Source organism: Pelodiscus sinensis, chromosome 6 (assembly GCF_052426305.1).
Source record: "Pelodiscus sinensis isolate ZL-2025 chromosome 6, ASM5242630v1, whole genome shotgun sequence".
Classification (NCBI taxonomy): Eukaryota; Metazoa; Chordata; order Testudines; family Trionychidae; genus Pelodiscus; species Pelodiscus sinensis.
In genome coordinates this window covers 107,724,108-107,744,450 of record NC_143057.1, presented here as the reverse complement: position 1 = coordinate 107,744,450, position 20,343 = coordinate 107,724,108, and the positions used below count along the sequence as shown (strand labels likewise).

Below are 20,343 nucleotides of genomic sequence, written 5' to 3'. Positions count from 1 at the left end.
TGGAGACTTGATATTTAGGTTGCTAAATTCTCCAAAGATTCCATCTGTCCTGGGCCTGCCATTGGCTCCACCAGGGCTTCCTACCTCCAGCAAAGGAACAAGTAGCTCAAGTAGGGTTGCCAACCCTGTAATCACAGAAAACTGAACACTCCGTCCCTCCTCCTGCCATTTCTTTTAGGTTCTTCCCCTTCTCTGAGGCCCCACTTCCTGCTTGCTCCATCCCCCCTCTCTCCATCGCTCACTTTCCTCCTCTCACTCACTCTCACCAAGCTGGGGCAACGGGTTGAGGTGGGGGTGAGGGCTCCAGCTGGGGTTCAAACTCTGAGCGGGGGGAGACCAGGGATGAATAGGGGGCTTTATGTAGAAGGGGGCTTTAGGTTGGTGGTTAGGGTGTGTGTGGGATGAGGTCTCTGTCTGGGGGTGCAGGCTCTGGTTCAGGCCAGAAATGAGGGATTTAAGGTGTGGGAGAAGGCTCCAGGCTGGTGCAGAGAGTTTGGGTGCAGAGAGGGGAGTGAGGGCCCTAGCTATGGCTGCAAGTCTTGGGTGGGGCTCGGGATGAAGAGTTTCGGGTGGAGAAAGGGGTTCAGTTCTGGGACAAGGAGTTAAGGGGTGGAAGAGGGTTGGGGTTGTGGAGTTCCAGCAGTACTTATTGCGGAACCCAGGAAGTGGTGGCCAGATTCTTGCACCCCTAAGCTGAGGGGAGCACATGGATGGAGCCTCCTTGCGCCTAAGGGCTGCAGGGACCTGGCAGCTCATTCTGGGACCTGTGTGGCACCAGTGCAAGTAGGGAGCCAGCCTCAGCTCCTGACCCCTGCTATGCTACCAAATACACTTTTAAAGGTCTTGTCAGCAGTGCCAGCTGGAGCCACCAGGGTCCCTTTTCGACTGGGCACTCTGGTTGAGAATTGGTTGCCTGTAAATGTAATATTATGAAAATATGTGCTTGCTTTTTGTTAATATTTGCTTTTCCTGGGCTTCTGAGAGCTCATATTCTTTTCCCATCATACAACAGAAGCTAATCATGTTGTACATTCTTAAGTTTTCACTACCTAACAAGGATAGTTAAACACAATCTCCCAGGCAGTAGGTTGCAGGAAAAGTTGCCATAATTTCAATCACAGAATAATATGAATGCTTACTATAGGGTACATATGGTATCCAATCCTTTACTAAATTCCATGGCTGACTCTTTTTAAAGACACATTTATGAGAAGTAAGGCTGGCATACAGTAAGCTGTGGCATGACGGTATCAAAATATTGATGAAATCATTTACTATTTGTGAAGTTTTCTCTGATCTAGATGGAGATACAGACACTCATGTTATCAACAGAAAAGTCAAACCAATGTGCAGAATTTCCTTGATTCAAAGTGAACAACAAACAGTAAGCTCCTACCCTTTGGAATGCTTGTTATGCAAGTTTTTTTTTTTTTGGTTTTTTTTTTTGATCTGAGGAAGTGGGTCTGGCCCACGAAAGCTCATCATCTAATAAACCATCTTGTTAGTCTTTAAAGTGCTACATTGTCCTGCATTTTGCTTCAACTACCCCAGACTAACACGGCTACATTTCTATCACTGTTATTACCAACATGATTAGAAAAGGGTTCTGCTAACAGAACAACTGGGGAAACTGTGTCTTGATTTTGTAACTATGTTGCTTTAGATGCTTCATTAAATTATTGTTTTTAGAAGGCTTTTCTACTGGCTATGATATTTATTAATAGCTACAGGTTGAACCTCTCTAGTCCAGCACCCTTGGGACCTGACCAGTGCCGAAGCAGAGAATTTTCCGGACTATGGGAGGTCAATATCATCTAGCAGCATTACCAACACTTCCACTGCTTATTGGGCTCTTAGAAGACATTTAAATTAGAGGTAAATTAGAGCTAAATAACAGCTTAGAACACTGAGAGCCAGGACTGGTGGCTGTAAACAAACTTTATGGGACTGCGGGAAACTTGGCCACACTCATGATAAATGGACATCCAACTAACTACAATTATGCCAGACCATGGAAGTTGCCATACCAGAGAGTATTGGAGTAGAGATGTTCCACTTGTAGCAGATTTACCTGGTATTGCTTGGCTCCTTAATAGGGATGTAAGCGACTAGTTGACTAGTGATGCGACTAGTTGCTTCCCCTTCCCCCCTTCTGCCTCTATCAGAGACAAGCAGCAAGTGTGGGGGAGCAGGAGCTGGGGCCAGCTTAAAAGTTGGTTCCTCCAGCACTGTCTCCGCAGTGGGCAGAGGAGGTAGAAGCACACTGGGAACAGTGCAAGCAGGGACTGAAACATTCATATTACTCATGCTGCTTCTGCTGAGATTCTGCTTTTGAAATGTACAAGAGTCCCAGTCGGGCTCTTGTACTTGTCAAAAGCAGAAGCCCCACAGGGAGCGTTGGGCCATCAGGAGCTCTTGTACATTTCAAAGGCTCAGGCACTGCAGAGAGCATGGGGCCAGTCCCCCACCAGTCCCTGTAGGGCTTTTGCTACAGTTAAAAGGTGGAGGCGCCCTTATAGACTAATCAAATAGTCTATGGAAATCCCATCGACTATTCGATTAGTTAATTAAACTAATTTTTACATCCTTAATCCTTAACTCTATTACATTTTTTAAAATAAAAACAAAATATACATGCTTTCTTTAAATCACTGTATTTTTAAAAATAGTGATATTTTTATGAAGTTAATTTTTATTTTGGATTTCTTAAGAAAGGAACTGTTAAAATTTGTCCGTTTAATTTTTTTAGTAATTTTTTTAAAATGGGAATTCCATTGAGTGTATTATTTTCTTCCTCCCTATAAACCCTTATAATTTGCTGTTTTATCAAAAAAAAAAAAAGGTGCTTAATTCTTTACCCCTTCAACATCTCCTGTGACTGTAAAAAATGCAATATGCTATTTGAATAAGTTGACAAAGGGCATCAAGGTAACGGTGGAAACAATTGTGTCTGATTTTTTAATTTAAGGACCTGGTTCAACAAATTATTGTGTACTTTGCTGTTTAGTGATGGTTTGTTGAAACAAGACCTAACTTTTGTGCATTGTTTCTTACATCTTTCACTACTGCCTGCATTAGCAGTTCCTTACGTCATTTCAACTACTACTTCTGGCAGTATTTTGATTGTCATGAAAAAAAATGTTAGCTGTACTTCAAGTTTTCAAGAAGGAAGCTGTTGACTGTTAGTAAAGTGAAACAATTCTTAAACATGTACAAAAGCTCACCACTGATTCAGCCATCACTAGCGTCCCTATTAAATTTGTGCTATGGGGAAAACAAACATTTGTATTGGCTTCAATTGAGTACAAACTGATTTTAGCCACAGAGCAGAGGATCATGTGACTCACAAGAAAAATACTGAAATGGCCGACTGTTAGAGAAGAAAATCTACACATGGATATCTTGTCCTCATAAAATTCAACTCTATGCATTAAGGATAGTATATCAAGAATTATCTCTTCGTCAGTTGGTTATAAACAAAGCAAGCATGGTAGGACAAATTCTCCTGCAGTCTCAACTCTGACTCTCTACAAGAAGAAAACTATGATTATTACTTGTCCTTTCATAGCATCAATTTTATTCTTACTAGCTAAGGATTGCAGATTAGAGAATGATTCTGAAAGTGTAATGATCCCCTAAGAATATTTCTAATTTCCTGTGAATCACTCTTCAACATGCTAAGAAAGAACAAATTCCCTTTATTACAAATACTAGGATTAGTTCCCAGGGTGCTGGATAAATTCAAGCTCACATAATTATATTGTGCTTACTCACATTCCCCCTCCAGTTTAAAATGGACATCTTATTCTTCACTCTTTCTCCTAAAAATAAATTGTTCAGCAGTGTGTGTGAGCAATAACTGTCCTATTTCTACTATGAAAAGTGGCTGAATTTCAACTGCAGACAAATATGTTATGTAAAACAATGTGAGATCCATAATAAAATAAAATAATAATAATAATCCTAACAACAAACAGAAAAAAATACAGTAAAAGAATAGAGAATGGACTGTACTCAGTTAATGAATGGTAGTGAATATCTGAGTTTATCCTCATTCTACAATGTGTAGCCTAAAGCCTTGTTTGCACTATTACAACCCTGATTAATTTTCTAGGTGCTCACCATTATGATAGCTGATTGCTTCACAAACATTAATTAATTAATCTTCACAAAGCCCTGATGTGAAAAGTTAGGAAATGTAGAACTGAGGCCTAGAAAAATTAAAACAAAAAATGTCCACTGATTTTGGGTGCCCAATTCGAGATGCCTAAAATTTGAGTTTTCAGTTTACTTAGCATTATATAGCACTTTATATATTCAAGCACGGCTCCCATTGACTTCAGTTGCAGTTGTGAGTGCTCAGTGCTACTACAAATCCAGCCCCACAATCTTGATTTGGGCAACCACAAAATGAAGAACACATAATTAGTGTCCACCTGTGAAACTGATTTGCTTGTCATTACATAGAATTTCTATGAAAATGTAGAGATGGAATCCAAGTCTCTATGGTGCCATTCAGTTGCCATAATCTCCATGGTCCAGCACCCATAATCTCCCTGGACCATCCTTCTTCTGTTGTCTGTTTGCTACAAACCTTCCAACTTCTGTAACAGATGGGTGAGGGGTCCTATGGGCAACAGCCTTCTTTACGACTCACAACCCTTCTTCACCCTCAGAGCAGATCCAATCTTGTACTACATGAAGCAGGGGTCCTGTGAAAAAACAAGATGGGCTCGTCTACACTGGCCCCTTTTCCGGAAGGGGCATGTAAATTTCATGAGTCGTAGTAGGGAAATGCGCGGGGGATTTAAATATCCCCCGCGGCATTTAAATAAAAATGTCCGCCGCTTTTTTCCGGCTTTTAAAAAAGCCGGAAAAGAGCGTCTACACTGGCCCCGATCCTCCGGAAAAAGTGCCCTTTTCCGGAGGATCTTATTCCTACTTCAAAGTAGGACTTCAAAGTAGGAATAAGATCCTCCAGAAAAGGGCACTTTTTCCGGAGGATCGGGGCCAGTGTAGACGCTCTTTTCCGGCTTTTTTAAAAGCCGGAAAAAAGCGGCGGACATTTTTATTTAAATGCCGCGGGGGATATTTAAATCCCCCGCGCATTTCCCTACTACGACTCATGAAATTTACATGCCCCTTCCGGAAAAGGGGCCAGTGTAGACGTAGCCGGTGTGTGTGTGTGTGTGTGTGTGTGTGTGTGTGTGTGAGAGAGAGAGAGAGAGAGAGAGAGAGAGAGAGAGAGAGAGAGAGAGAAAGGAAGGAAGGAAGGAAGGAAGGAAGGAAGGAAGGAAGGAAGGAAGGAAGGAAACTAAACATGATGTTTGCGGCCATCACATTGTTCACTCTACTTGTGTTTTACTTCCCATCCCCCAACCTGTCTCTGTTTCATCTATTTAAATTGTAAGCTCTTTGTTCTGTGCTTGAACAGAGCCTACCACATTGCAGCCCTGGTTCATGGCTGGGGTTCATAATGTGATAGTAATAATAAAAAAGTCAAGTCAGTCACAGGGTGAAGAAGGGAGCTTATACAACAGAAGACAATTTTAAAATGCTGTGCTGTAGAGAAAAAACACGAAGAAGGGAGCACACAGGAAAAGAAAATGTTGACAATGCCATATTCACAGCCTATTCTGATTTTTCTCACATTTATACCAGCTGAGTTAATCCTGATTTATACCAGAGCGAGAGCAGAATCAGACAAAGCTGAGTGGTATTAAAATCTAAATAGACTTGAACTGAATATTGTACATCAACAGTGAAACCAATATTTAGCTACAGGTTGGACCTCCAAAAACCAGGGCTCCCTTGTCCAGCAACATCCATGGTTCCTGGACCAGGGAGTCCTAGCTGAGAGCCCCAATGGCAAGAGGACTGCAGGCTCAGAGTCACTGGAGCTGGGACTGGGGCTGGAGCCTCGGTAGCACAGCCAGGAGACACAGCAGCCCCAGTAGCAGGGCCGTGGACAGGGCCATGGCCGTGGCAACCCCAGTAGCGGAGCCAAGGCTGGAGGAGTGGCAGACAAGGAAGCCCCAGTATCAGGGCTGGAGTCGTAGCAGACCAGGCAGCTGGCGTTGCAGCAGCCTGGTAGGGGGAGGGGTGTCTATGGCCGTCAGCTGGGAAAGAAGGTGGGCTGGTAGCAGGGGACCTGCTCTGGCAAATTCCCTCGTTGGGTGCTGAACAAGGGAGGTTCAACCTATACAGTAATTCCTCATTTAATACTATAGATGCATTTCTGAAAATCTTCATGCTAAGCGAAAACGTGATATGCGGGGTCAATATTCCCATTAAAAATAATGGAAAATGTGAGGGTTGCGTTTCAGGTGGTGGTAGCGGCAAAGTCAATTTTTTGTTGGTGCTTGGTCGTCAACATCAACATTAGATATCTAGCAACACGATCTCTAGCAACACAAGTCACCGGGGTTTGTTAAAACATGAAGATAAACACATGAGTGAGCGGAGGAGCGCTGTGACCACGTGAGTTTATCTGCTCATGCGTATTACCACTGTTTTAATCAACTTATACCACCGCACGAAGTAGTTCACCACTTGATTATCTTCGTATTATTTTGGGGATGGTTATTCAAAAAAGTTCCCTAAAAAAAATTGTGCTATTGTGAAAACGTGTTAAGTGGGCACGTGTTAAATGAGTAATTACTGTATTTTGTCTTTTTTCAAAGGTGCATTAGGACATGGGGAGAAGAGAATCACTTTCTAACTACAGTTTTGCAAAACTACATTACTTTATATTTTGACTCACTAAATTTAATAACCCTCACACTCATAAGGAATAAGAAAAAGCCAGATGTTTTGAATTAATTGTAGAAAACCTAACAAGTCATTTGGGGTGGCAGATGTTAAGAGTTACATATTTAGATGCCTGAGTCCACTTTAGTGTATAGTAACCATAGTATACATATTCTTATAGGACAGCAGTGTAGCCAAACTAGCATTTACAGTTTCTTCCAGTCATGTATTCAACCAGTATTAATGTATTATATAACCTTTTCAACAAGCTCCCCAAATCCTTTGGCAGTTCCTTCGTCCAAGCAGCTCATGTTTCTTTTACTGTAAAAGGAGAAACAGAATCTGGTTACTATTTTAGGTGTAGTAGTCATTAGACAATCATATACAAGCCAAAACCAGTTAGCAGCAAGATAGCTAATTTTCCATTCTTTAGCATGAAAATAAAAGTGTGAAAAACTAATTTTTCTGCATGTACCTGGAGATCAGTCGCCCACCTAAAATTACTGTCCTCCAAAAGTTAAACAGTGATCATTAGAAAGCAGCTAATTCTGAAATGCAGGCAGATATAAATGAGACATTTCCAGATCACAGACATGCATAGGTAATACAGAACTCCTTTCCAAAAACTTAACATGGCAGTCATACCATGAGAAGCTGGAGCATACTGTCTTTGACTAAAATGTTTAGATTAATAAAATGTGTCAATAATTTACTGCAGGTTGTACCTCCCTAAATCAGGACTCTTGGTCCAGCAACATCCGTGGTCCAATAGGGCCACGGACTTTGCTGGACCAGGGAGCCCAGGTCAGGGAGGTCTGGTGATATGGCCAGGAGCCTATGGCTGCGGGGCTGGCAGCGCAGCCGGGAACCCCATGGCAAAGGGGCCCCAGCAGCAGCCTGGGAGCTCAATCACACTCTGTTGTTTCTATAGGTTGCACCTCTCAAATCCAGGTTTCTCTCATCTGGCAACATCTGTGGTCCGGCATGACCACAGATATTCCTGGATGAGAGAACCCCGGGGCAGAAGGGCCAGCAGTTGGGAGCCCGGGGCATCTCTGTGAGTCTGCCTGCAATGGGGCTGCAGCAGCCTGGGCAGCGCGCAATGGGGACAGTCTGCTACCTGGCAGCGGGGCCAGGACCACAGCAGCCCAAGAGGGGAAGCCTGGCTGGGCAATGTGAGACTGGGAGGTGGTAGGGATGTAACAGCCTGGACAGCAGTGGTGGTGGCAGTAGCATGATTGGGGCTGCCTACCACCCAGTAGTGGGGGTGGGGCTGCTGCGGCCGCATCCCAAGAGGGGAAGCCAGCTATGTCAGCCTGGCAGAATCAGCGTGGCCATGTGCCGCCTAGCTGTGGCAGCCCAATTGGGCAATGTGCCATTCAGCAGTAGGACTGGAGTTGCCCAGCTGGCCGGCAGTGGATCCAGGGCTGGGACTGGCCCACGGTCAGCCCAGCCAGGGTGAAGGAGCCTGCAGCAGGCAGGGGCAGCAGGCTGAGGGGCTGGAGTCAGGGGACCTCCCGTTGTCTGGCAAATTCCCTCATCTAGGACCAGTCTGGTCCCCAGGGTGCCAGACAAGAGAGGTCCAACCTGTAGTTCTCAGAATGCAGAGAGCAGCAAAGACAAACTTACTAGAAGAAAGGGAGAGGTGCATGTGAGTAGGGCTGAATTAAGCTCTTTGTAGGCCTGAGCTGCTCTTATAATTATAGGTCCTTAAATTAGACTATATAGAAATATAAGGGAGAAATGCGCTATCACCTATACATCTAATCTCATCCATTTTAATTTTTGCTCCTGAAAGTTTCTCACTGTGTGAGAAATTCATGGTACTTCATTCTAAAATAAGTCATTTTATTGTATGCTACAATTATATTTAGGATTCACCTCACAGTTAATCAGCTGATAAGGAAAATAGTAAGGTGATGTTGCCACCACTACAACTGTAAAATCCATGGAGTAATGCAAGAGGAAGCATGATTCTGGATATGTAAAACAAAAGAAAAAGGAAAAAAGGAACAAGCTTTAAAAAAGAAGAGAGATTCTCTAATGAATTTCATAAGAAAAGATATGAGGAGTGACAGGGAAGCTCTCTCATTGATCCATCAACATCACACTTGGAAAACAAAGCTGCAGAATATATTGAAGCAGGTTCCATTGGAAGTGATGTTGAACCTTCAAGCTCAAGTGGGGAACAAGCAAGGGTCAGTCAGGCTACTTCAGAAATGGCCATGACAATACTGACAGGAGATGTGTTGAAAACAGAAACAGAGACACCAAAGAAAACATCAGATGATCACATTAAAATATAATTCTGATACAGATGAGTAGGAAATCATTCCATATTTCATTTAATATTTTGCAGAAAATGAACTTTCCCAGAATTTAGATTCCAATTTCTCATTGCAAGGTAGACAATTTGGTAAAAAGAAAAGATATGCATGCAAAGAATATTTTTTCAGGTGATTGACAAATGGGGAAACTGTTCAAAGAGAATGGCTTATTTATTCTCCCTCATCTGGTAAAGTGTGTCGCTACATATGCAAACTACTCTGTAGTCAGTGACTACTCTAATTAATTTATAACGGGTTTTGATGAAAAATGTAATCACTAGAATTACTTCTTATAAGCAGTGGGAGGATCATCTTGGTGCACTGTCTCTGATGCTACAGCTTCAGAAATCTGCCAGAATTGAAACAGAACTGGAGAAGATGAAGAAAAGATCATGTGAATACTGGACTGAAGTCCTAAAGAGAACAGTTGCTGTAATAAGATTCCTTACTGAATGAGGATAAGCCTTTTGTGGGGACACTGAAGTGCACGGCTGCCGTAACAATGGAAAATCATTTAGTTGCATTGAACTTCTAGCTGCATTTGATCAATTTATTTCAGAACATGTGCACTGAAATGGCAATATAGGAACAGGGAATGTATCTTATCTTTTGTCAACTATATGCGATGAATCTATTGATATATTGGGATCCAAATTTATGGTGCAGATAATATCTGAAACCAAGAAGGCAAAGTATTAGGGAATCAATATTGATTCATCCCATGATATTAGTCATACCGATCAGCTTACAGTGGTGTTTCATTGGGTATGTCTAGACTACATGCCTCTGTCACCAGAGGCATGTAAATTAGACTACGGACATAGTCAATGAAGCCAGGATTTAAATATCCCCGGCTTCATTAAAATAAAAATGGCCACCGCGTTGTGCCAGCTCAGCTGATCTTCGGCACAGCGCAGCAGTCAAGACGGAGATCGGTCGACAGGGAACGCCTTTGTCAACAGCTCCCTTATGCCTCATGAAATGAGGCTTACAGGAGCGGTTGACAAAGGTGTTCCCTGTCGACCGATCCACATCTTGACTGCTGTGCTGTGCCAACGATCAGCTGAGCCGGCACAGCGTGGCGGCCATTTTTATTTTAATGAAGCCGGGGATATTTAAATCCTGGCTTCATTGACTATGTCGGGTAGTCTAATTTACATACCTCTGGAGACAGAGGCATGTAGTCTAGACATACCCATTATGTACTCAGTGATGGAAATGTGGTTGAATGATCTCTTCAGTTCTTTCCCATTGAGCAACATGATGGAAAATACTTATCTTTTGCAGGAGAGACTCAAATTTCATAGCATTGATATTGAAAGCTGCAAGTCAAAGTCATATGATAATGCCAGAAATAAGTGGCATTTATTCAAGGGTTCAAGCTAGGTTTCATGAAGTTAACAGTTTGGCTGAATGAGTTCCATGTGCTGCCATAGTATGAATTTGGTTGGATCAGTATGAATTTGGTTGGATCCACGAGGAGTAACGGTAGTTCGAACTAGGAAGCCTAGTTCGAACTACCTAGTTTGTGCCGCGTGTAGCTGCGCGGCACGGGGTTCGAATGAGCGGGGATTTAAAAATGGCGGCGCCCCGCTTATGCAAATGAAGCCCGGGAAATTCAAATCCCGGGCTTCATTTGCAATTGCGGTATGCCTATATTACCCCGCTAGTTCGAACTAGCGGGGTAGTGTAGACATACCCAGAGAGAGCAATTTTTTATGAAGTTTGTATGGATAATATTGTCTCAGATTTGAGTGCCAGGGACGAATTTCACACAGTGCTTCTATCCTATTATGGATAAGCTTATTGTTGAGATGGCCAGACGAGCAGCATATGCCACATTGAATGAAAAGTTCAGTTTTTTTATGGATAGATCAATGTCCAGTGCTGAAGTCACCTCTAGAGCAAGCACATTAGTAGATATCTATTGATCAGATTTTGAACATGCATTTATAGATGAATTTCTATTGCTCTCACATATGAACACAGAGAAGAAATCTGCGGCAGCAATGATCAGTGAACAAACAGCAGACATGTTGGTGACAAGTTTTCCAAATGTCAACATTGCTTTCAGAAAGTCTCTCACCATCTTGGGAACAAAATGTGAAAGGGAGCACTCTTTTTTAAACTTAAAACACACAAAGAAGAGTCTTTGGTCTACCATGGGACAGAAACGACTATCTTCCCTTGTACTACTTTCAACTGAAGTAAGCTTTTGAGAAAAATGATATTTGATGTAATCTGTGATTTTGCTAACAAAAAGAGTTGCAAAGTAAATATTTAATTGTATATTATACTTGTATGTTGTTGGTTGACTAAAGATTTAACATACTTTCATTTAATTGACCTTCAACATTTGCACATGTATTCTATTAAAAAACAGAAAATTATTAAGTGTGATTGAGCAGTTTTCTTTTCTTATTTTTGAGTGAATTATGAATTTTTCATAGGCCCTAAATTTTTCATAGGCCGTAGGCATTGTGCCTATTGTACCTAATGGATAATCTGGCCCTTCACCTGGGCAGCAATAAATCAGTCTACCACCTAGCACAAACTGCTTTGAAGTCATCTCTATTGACACCTATATACATATGTGACTAAGTGTACTTGAATATCCCTATTTGTCAAGCTAAAAGAACCATTTAATTTATAGATAGTAAAAGGTCAAATTAACAGTTTATACTGTTAATTTTACAGAAACACTTCACATATATAGTTTGCCTCTGCTTTGTAAACCCAAATAAATAAATCAATTATATTAAAAAAGAATAATAAAAGTATGACAGACATTGCTACCCCATGGATTATCTTTGGGGGGGCATATTGTATTGAGTTTATCTATCACTGTAGGTCAGGGCTACTCAGCATGCGGCCCCTGGGCGGCATGCAGCCCACAGCCCATTTGTTTGAAGCCCATAGTGTGGTTTGGGTTTATATGGGGCTCAACATGCAGCCTGCGGATGGGATCCTTTAAACAAGACCTCCACTGGGCACACACTCCACAATAGCGAGTCAATATAATGGTCTTTTGTTGATATGTGTTTTAGTAGTTAAATTCCTGGACTGTCATTGTTCATTAAAAGTTCTGTCATATGGATGGTCATTGGCTAAATGTTGCATTTTATTAATATCAGCAGAACTTACTTAAATGGGGCCTGCGTATTGTGTAGGGTTGCCAGGTAGACCCCACCAAAAAACCGAACACACTTGATCGTGGGTGGGCGGTGGGAGGGGAGAAATGGCCAGGAGGGGGGCGGGGCTGGCTGGGAGCGGGGAGAGGTGGGAAGCAGAACTGGCAGGGGGGACGGTCCAGGAGCCATGGGGCTGGCCAGGAGGAAGGGAAGGCAGGAAGCAGAGCTGGGGAGGGGTCGGGAGCCGCGAGACTGGACGGGAGGAGAGGGAGGCCCAGAGGAAGGGGGGCGGGAAGCAGACCTGGAGGGGGGTGCAGGGGTGGTGCAGCCACTAGCCACAGCCAGAGTCCTTCAGACTGTGCCCCCAGCAGGCACTCCCTTTAGTTGTGAGCAGAAGCCGGGCAGGGGCGGGGGCGGGGCTGGGAGCCACTCCCCCCGCCCGGCTTTTACATGCAACCAGAGGCTCCCAGCTTGGAGGCGGAGCCTCTGGTCGCATGCAAAAGCCAGGTGGGCAGAGTGGCTGGGAAAACTGGACAGATCAACCATTGTTGACAAATCTTGAGAAGGAAAAGAGAGGGCAAACAATGCATGGAGCTGTCTGTTAGGCAGATTGGCTTGTTGGGGATAAAAGTATCAGTCTTAAAAACCTTTGGTAGGAAAGCAGTGGGTAAGAGTTCATCCCCAAAGACAGTGATATCAGGAGATATCAGGAGTCTTTAATGGGCACTCCAAGTATGGACCATGGAGGGTGGGGGTAAAAATACCAGTTGAGGTACTGTAGATTGGTCTACCCTAGAAAATGAAAGTTTACCTGTGTTGCTCAGAAGTGTGAAAAATTCACTCTCCTGAGTTGCATAATTAAGCCAACCTAACCTCCCACTGTAGACAGAGCTAATTTGAAAGAATTCTTCCAACAATCCATCTACTTCCTTTTGAGGAGGTGGATTACCTACACTGATGAGAAGTCCACCTATCAAATTAAGTAGTTTCTACACAGAAGTGTCTACAGTGATGAAACTATGCCCATGTAGTGTTTAAGTATAGCCATATCTCCATAAACTGTGAAACATCCTAGCCCTTTCCATACCGAGTTAACAAATGAACCAGACTTCCTATGATTCTTTGTATTCCCGTAAGTCTTTATATATAAAACCCTGTGATCCTTTGGCTCACATATAAAGTATTTTGTAACTATATTTCTGGTATTTTGTATATATGACTGTAGAGAATCTATACTTAAATTCAGCCTAAGTGTGTGACCAAATCATGGAATGTGTATAATATTTTTACCCTGACCCTACTAACTCACAGAAAATGGGTCGACAAAGGGACCAGTTGTGACTGAAGAGAGATATTGTTAGTGCAAATGTCTTCAGTAATCAATAAGATGATGATCCACTGATAAATATTTTTAGCTCACTGCCTATGCTACAGACATTTTCTATAAAAAGAACTTAGTCTCAGACACATTTAGCTTATTGATAAGCTAAACTGAGAGGAATTCCATGTGTAGATCAGTTCCATCAGTTCCTTATAAGAGGAATTCCATGTGTAGATCAGTTCTGGAAAGGAATTCTTCTTTGTCCCAAATACAACATGTATGGAGGGTCATTTCTGGGAGTGAGTTAGGAGTTAATCAAGATGTAAAGTCACTTCTCCAGTCTTCAGACTGGTTTGGAATTCATAGCTTCTCTGTATTCTGTATTGTCCTGTATAAATCTTGACTACATCTTTAATTAATACATTCCAGTTGAGCCTGATTTAAAGTCTTATTAATAAATCAAAATTGAACCTAGCAACTGTGCATGTTTGTTTTAGTATGGACAGAGGTGATCTGTATTTCAAGACTTATACAGAGCTTAGCAAAATCCTGGAAAATAAAAACTGTTACAAAATATATGTCCTTAGCAAAATCATTTGCCAAACCAGAGCTAAATTCCTGCTGTAAAGGAAGTAAAATATTTGTATCAATGGAAACTCAAGAGGCCTACATAAAAGCAAATGTGGCAAATATATGTTTTAATTAAAGCATAAAATAATGTAAAACAAACTAATATTATAAATCTCATATAGGATCAGTGCATAAATATAATAATTAGGAATGTTAAATTTAGATTAATTAGCTAATCAAATAGTCAATGCAATTTGCATCGATTATTTGATTAGTCGATAAGGGCACCTCTGCCTTTGAAGTGTAAGGGTGAAAGTGCTGCTGGGAGCACAGGGCCAATGCGGGACTCAAGCAGTCCCCAACTGGCCTTGTGCTCATTGCAGTATTTCAAAGCAGCAGCTTACATGGAGCCCAAGGGTCAGCGTAGGACTCTGAGTCCCCAGCTAACCCCGGCCTCCATGTGGTGCTGCTGCTTTGAAATGCTGCGAAGAGCACAGCATCAGGCTCCATGCGGCGTTTCAAAGTGGCAGCACTGCATGGAGCCCAGGGTCAGCGGAGGAGTCCCCAGCTGTTCCCAGGCTCCATGTGGCACTGCCACTTTGAAGCACCCCTGCTCTTTCTCCCCACCCTTGCTGCTTCTTTATGACAGAGGCAGTGTGTGTAGGAGGGTTGGAGGGGAGGGGGAGCGACTAGTTGACTATTGTGTTGATTATCTGATAAGTATTTGCTTATTGGATAGTCAACTAGTCATTCACATTCCTAATAATAATACAGGGATATTGTTAAATTGATATCCGGTAATCTGTTGACAACATTCATTGTGTTAGTTGAAATCATGAGATAGCAGCACCATAGGATGCTTGCCATCTTAGCCTAAATAAAACCAAACACAGGGTAAACCGATCATTCTATATACTGGTCTATCTTCATGGATATTTAGTGCTCTACCATTCTATATATCACCTGCATATTTTATCAGCAGCAATGTTATGGTTGAACAGTATTGGGCCAATCCCTGCAGAACATCATAAGAAACATTACCATTCAATAACTACTGTCCATACTCAAGTACTCTGTGAGATCTGTCAGCAAGTCATAATATATTTAACTTGTACTTTGTGAAATTTTACAGTATTATTTGTATCATCATAGCATAATACATTAAGTATATTATACTGTAGCAGATCAGTCTCACAGAATAAAATCTGGTTTGTTTGACAAGACTTGTTTTCCATAAAATTTAACTGGCATTAACTGTATTGCTATTCTTTATTTCTTTATCAGATGACTCCCATAATAGCTTTTTGCACTATATTACCGAAGACTGATGTCAGCCTCACAGGGCCATATCTATAGTCTTATTTCTTAATACTGGCACAACAATAATTCTTTCAGTGTATAAGAATTTCCTCAGTTTTCCAAAATTGATTTAAAATGTACATCAACAGGCCAGAAACCTTTTAATGCTTTTAAGACTTTTAGAGGCAAGTTACTCAGGCTTACATATTTAAAAATGTTGCCCCAGTAAATGTTGTCCAACCTCCTTCTCACTTTCTAAAGGATTGGCAAATACATGATCATCCTCATATTACACAAGTATATTATCCTACTTTTTTCCAAATACAAAACAAAAATATTTATTCAAGACTTCTGCTTTATTTGCATCATAATTAACGATTTACCATCTCCATATACAACTGGCCTATATTGTTGACTGGAGTTCTTTTGTTTCTAATATACTTAAACTCGTTATTGTCATTAGCTCTGCCAATCATAATGTCTTCAGCTTCCCTTATCAGCCTTCTTCACTATATAGCATCTAACATATATTCTAGCAACTAAAAGATAATAAAACAATAAGTAATAGTCAGCATGGATTTATCAAGAACAAATCATGTCAAACCAACTCAATAGCCTCTTTGACAGAATAACAAGCCTTGTAGACAGGAGGGGGAAGCAGTAGACATGGTATATCTTGACTTTAGTAAAGCTTTTGATACTGTCTTCACATGACCTTTTCAGAAACAAACTAAGGAAACCTAGATGGAGCTACTATAAGATGGATGCAAAACTGGTTGTAAAATCATTCCCAGAGAGAAGTTATCAGTGGCTTGCAGTCATGCTGGAAGAGCACGAGTGGGGTCCCGCAGGGATCAGTTCTGGGTCCACTTCTGTTCAATATTTTCATCAACAATTTAGATATTGACATAGACAATACACTTACAAAGTTTTCACATGATATCACTCTGGGAGGGGTTGCAAGTTCTTTGGAGGATAGGATTAAAATTTAAAATGATCTAGACAAACTGGAGAAATGGTCTACAGTACATAGGATGAAATTAAACTAGGAATATAAAATCCCATTTAATCAGTTAACTCATTAAACATGTTGTTTAACTGGTTAACAGCTTAAATGAAGATGGGTTGGAGGGCTACTCCAGCCTAGCTGCCCACCATAGGCGTTTAATCTAGTGAGAGTGATGCTTAATGATTACGTTGGTTAGCCATTTATATCCCTAAATTCAGTAAGGACAAACGTAAATTATTCCACTTAGAAAGGAACAATCAGTTTCACACATACAAAGTGAGAAATGACTGCCTAGAAAGGAGTACTCCAAAAATGGGTCTGGGGATCATAGCAGACCACTAGCTAAATATGAGACAATAGTGTAGTACTGTTGAAAAAAAAAAAGCCAAAACCTCAGTCTTAGCAGGATTGTTGTATGCAAAACACAAGAAATAATTCTTCTACTTTACTCCGCACTGATTAGGCCTCAACTGGAATATTGTGTCCAGTCCTGGGGCCCACATTTCACAAAAGTCCAGAGAAGAGTAACAAAAATGATGAATGGTCTAGAACAGTGTTTCCCAAATGGTGCTCCGCGGAACCCTGGGGTTCCGCGAAGTGAACATAACGGTTCCGCGAGAACCCGAATGCTCCCCTCCCTCCACCCATAAAGAGCCAGAGGAGCCCGGCGCGCAAAGATGCTGGCTCCTTCCCCACTCCCCTTTCAGACATCTCCCGCGTCCCCCGCTGCCGCTCTACTTTTACCACCGGGCCTAGAAGCAGCAACAGCTAGGGAAACACTGGTCTAGAAAATATAACCTATGTGGGCTGACAGAAAAAACTGGGTTTATTTAGTCTGGAAAAGAGAAAACACCATTGACATGATAACCATTTTCAGGTACCTAAAAGGCTGTTACAAGGAGGGAGAACAATTGTTCTTTTTAAACTATGAAGATAGGACAAAACCAATGGTTTTAAATTGTAGAAAGGGAGGTTTAGGTTGGACATTAAGAAGTTTTTCCTGTCATGCTGGTTAAGCACTGGAATAAATTGCTTAGAATGATTGTGGAATCTCCATCACTGGAGATTTTTAAGAGCAGGTTAGACAATCACCTCTCAGGAATGGTCTACATCAGTGTTTCCCAATTATTTTGACCACGGAACCCTTTCCAACTCAGAAAAATTTCAAGGAACCCCCTAGCCAGGGATTAATTTTTTCGAAAAAAAAAAAAAAAAAAAACCACATCCAAACACACACAGATTGCCAGTACACCACAATTGGTAGTAATAAGATGCTAAATACGGTCATGAGATCACCATTCATTTAAATTCAACATATTGAATATAACACCATTCATTTATATTCAACAAAAATCATATTAAATATGTACAAAAAATAAAACTATCAAATAATATTAATTATATTCGTAGTTTTCAATGCGAAGAGTGGTTTTTCTTCTTTTTTTGGCAAATTCTTTTTATATTTGGTTTAATACTAGAAAGTTGGATTCGCATATCTGGCACAGCATTCAGTCAATTTCTGTATTTCGTTTTCATTGCTGCAAAGTTCGAGAACCCAGTTTCACACAAGTATGTACTGGCAAAGGGTAACAGCTGACGAATTGCGCGTCTTGATAAAGATGAATATTCTTGACTTTGACATTAGTCACTCCAAAATGTAATCAGAGAAACTTCTTTAAATTTTTGTATTAATTGGCCATCTGAAGCGATTTCAATTAGGTTTTCATAATCTTGTGTAGAAAAACTGACGGGCTTTTCTGTTAAACTTAATGGATTTCGAATCCAGTTATTGTTGTCATTGATGTTTGGAAAATACTTAATGATGTTCGTGTATAAATCGTGGAGATGATCTGCAATGTTGCTGCGAATATCTTCATCAAGTTTGTATCCATTTTCTTCAAGGAAATCATTCAGAGTTGGTAAACAATCCAAATCATTTCGTCCTACAGATGAGATCCAAAACTGTAGCTTCCGTGACAATGACAAAATTTTGTCTTTCGCATTAAAAATATTTACATTCTTTCCTTGCAGCAACAGATTTACTTCATTTAGTTTTGTAAAGATGTCTGCAAGATACGCAACTCTAGATAACCACAAAAAGTCTGTTAAACGATCAGACAGTTGGAATTTGTGATCCATCAGATTTGCGGAGAGCTCATGACGCAATTCAAATAATCTAACCAGCACTTTTCCTCGTGATAGCCACCTGACTTCTGTATGTAGAAGCAGGTCTGTGTGCTGACTAACCATATCTTCACACATAATGGTCGAGTTTTTATATAATTAATAATCTGTACTGCTTCGTTCAACACATTTTTAAGAGAGGGAGAAATATTCTTAACTACCAGAGCGTGTCTGTGGAGAATGCAGTGACTGCTGATGCAGTTTGGTGCTACATTTTTTATTCGTGTTACAGCGCCAGCCACTGTTCCTACCATTGCTTTGGCACCATCACTGCACACATCAAAACATTTTTCCCAACTTATTTGATGTGTTTTCATAAAGTTATTGATACAATTGAATATATTCTTACCAGTTGTATTGGTTTGCAAAAATTCACATAAAAGTAAGTCTTCTTCAATAGAACTATTAAAATCATAACGGACAAATACAAGCAGAACTGCAAGACCTGCAACATCAGTGGACTCGTCTAATTGTAATGCATATGCATCACATAAATGCAGCCGAAAAATAAGCTCCTTCTCAATGTCAGCAGCAAGATCATGAATACGACGTGTGACAGTATTGTTTGATAGTGGCACAGCCTCAACTTTTTTACTAGACTCCTGATCCAACATACACATCACAATATCTTGTGATATCCTACCTGAAAGTAGGAATAAGAGATCCTCCGGAAAAGGGCTTTATTCCGGAGGATCACGCCAGTCTAGACGCTTTTTTCCGGCTTTTCCCCAAGCCGGAAAAAAAGCGGCGGACATGTTTATTTAAATCCGCGGGGGATATTTAAATCCCCCATGGATTTCCCTATTCTGACTTACCTGCTTTGCATGCCTTTTCCGGAATTTGGGGCCAGTGTAGACGTAGCCACAGTGTGTATGGGGATTTGTTCCGATCCTCACAGTGAGTAGGAGTTCCGGTGTTCCAATCACTGATAGTACTCCCCCACCCCACACACACACATGCTGCCTTTACCAAGGGACCTATCAGCAGCAACAGCTGCTTGTCCTGCTTCTGCCCGATCAACCCAAGATCCCTTTCCCGCATCCCCCGCTGCTGCTCTGCTTTTACCACCGGACCTAGCAGCAGCAACAGCTGCTTGTCCCGCTTCTGCCCGATCAACCCAAGATCCCTCTCCCACATCCCCCGCTGCCACTGTGCTTTTTCCGGTGGTAAAAGCAGAGCGGCAGCGGGGGACGTGGGAGAGGGATCTTGGGTTGATCGGGCAGAAGCAGGACAAGCAGCTGTTGCTGCTGCTAGGTCCCGTGGTAAAAGCAGAGCGGCAGCGGGGGACGCGGGAGATGTCTGAAAGGGGAGCAGGGAAGGAGCCAGCATCTTTGTGCGCCGGGCTCCTCTGTCTCTTTATGGGCGGGGGGAGAGGAGCATTTGGGTTCTCGCGGAACCCTTACGTTGGTTCCGCGGAGCACCATTTGGGAAACACTGGTCTACATAATACTTAGTTCTGCCATGACTGCGGGCGACTGAACTTGATTACTTCTTGAGGTCCATTCCAGTCTTATGATTCTATGATTTAGAGTCTTGCAAATCCGCAGATATTCGCTTTATATCCATGGATATCCACATCAACAAATTATTTTTGCAGATTGCAGATCAGATGCAGATACACATTTTGTATCTGTGCAGGGCTCCAATTATATTGAGTGTTCTCTATTCCTCCACCCCTTTTGTTATACGTTGCTTTTTCATTTGCAATTGTTGCCTTCACATCACCATTGAATCAGGATGAATTTTGAGACA

The 20,343-nt window shown here is 41.7% G+C and overlaps 1 protein-coding gene across 4 annotated transcripts in view; it reads right to left on the bottom strand.

The window, feature by feature from the left end:
• The window catches only part of PRLR (prolactin receptor), a 258,625-nt gene that overhangs the window by 233,106 nt on the left and 5,176 nt on the right, over positions 1 to 20,343 (bottom strand). For 3 of the 4 annotated variants that reach the window (XM_089779426.1, XM_075932553.2, XM_075932557.2), the window contains exon 2: positions 7,008 to 7,071. The gene's annotated coding sequence lies outside the window, so the exon portion shown is untranslated. Of the gene's footprint in view, positions 1 to 4,594; positions 4,713 to 7,007; positions 7,072 to 20,343 lie in introns of all 4 variants that reach the window. The other variant, XM_075932555.2, reaches the window with a different exon arrangement.